The sequence below is a fragment of the Nicotiana tomentosiformis genome, chromosome 8 (assembly GCF_000390325.3).
Source record: "Nicotiana tomentosiformis chromosome 8, ASM39032v3, whole genome shotgun sequence".
Classification (NCBI taxonomy): domain Eukaryota; kingdom Viridiplantae; phylum Streptophyta; class Magnoliopsida; order Solanales; family Solanaceae; genus Nicotiana; species Nicotiana tomentosiformis.
This window is the reverse complement of record NC_090819.1, coordinates 15,204,130-15,205,063: the sequence shown is the minus strand read 5'-3', so window position 1 is coordinate 15,205,063 and position 934 is coordinate 15,204,130.

The window sequence follows — 934 nt, the reverse complement described above, 5'->3', positions numbered from 1 at the left end:
AGCTTCTGAAAGCTCAACTCACATTCGTCTGACCATATGAGTGGGACACCATTCTGGGTTAGTCTGGTCAATGGGCCTACTATAGATGAAAACCCTTCCACGAACCGACGATAATAACCTGCTAAATCCAGGAAACTCCGGATCTCTGTAACCGAAGTAGGTCTAGGCCAATTCTGAACAACCTCAATCTTCTTAGGATCCACCTTTATCCCGTATGCCGATACAACATGTACCAAAAAGGCAACTAAGTCGAACCAAAACTCACATTTTGAAAATTTGGCATATAACTGATTATTCTTCAAGGTTGGAAGCACACTTCGAAGATGCTGCTCATGCTCTTCTCGACTGCTGGAGTAAATCAAGATATTATCAATGAATACAACCACAAAAGAATCCAAATAAGGCTTGAACACCTGATTCATCAAATCCATAAATGCTGCTGGAGCATTTGTCAACCCAAATGACATCACTAGGAACTCGTAATGCCCATACCGAGTCCGAAAAGCTGTCTTAGGGACATCATATGCCCTAATCTTCAACTGATGGTAACCAGATCTCAAATCAATCTTCAAAAATACCTTGACACCCTAAAGCTGATCAAATAAGTCATCAATTCTTGGCAGCGGATATTTGTTTTTGATAGTGGCCTTGTTCAACTACCGATAGTCTATACACATCCGCATCGAGCCATCTTTCTTATTTACAAATAATACTGGTGCACCCCAAGGCGAGACACTGGGACTAATGAATCCCTGATCAAGCAAGTCTTGTAACTTCTCTTTCAATTCTTTCAACTCTAGCGGGGTCATACGGTATGGTAGAATAGAAATGGACTGAATGCCCGGAGCCAAATCAATACAGAAGTCAATATCTCTGTCAGGTGGCATCCCTGACAGATCTGCAGGAAATACTTTTGAAAATTCACGAACAACTG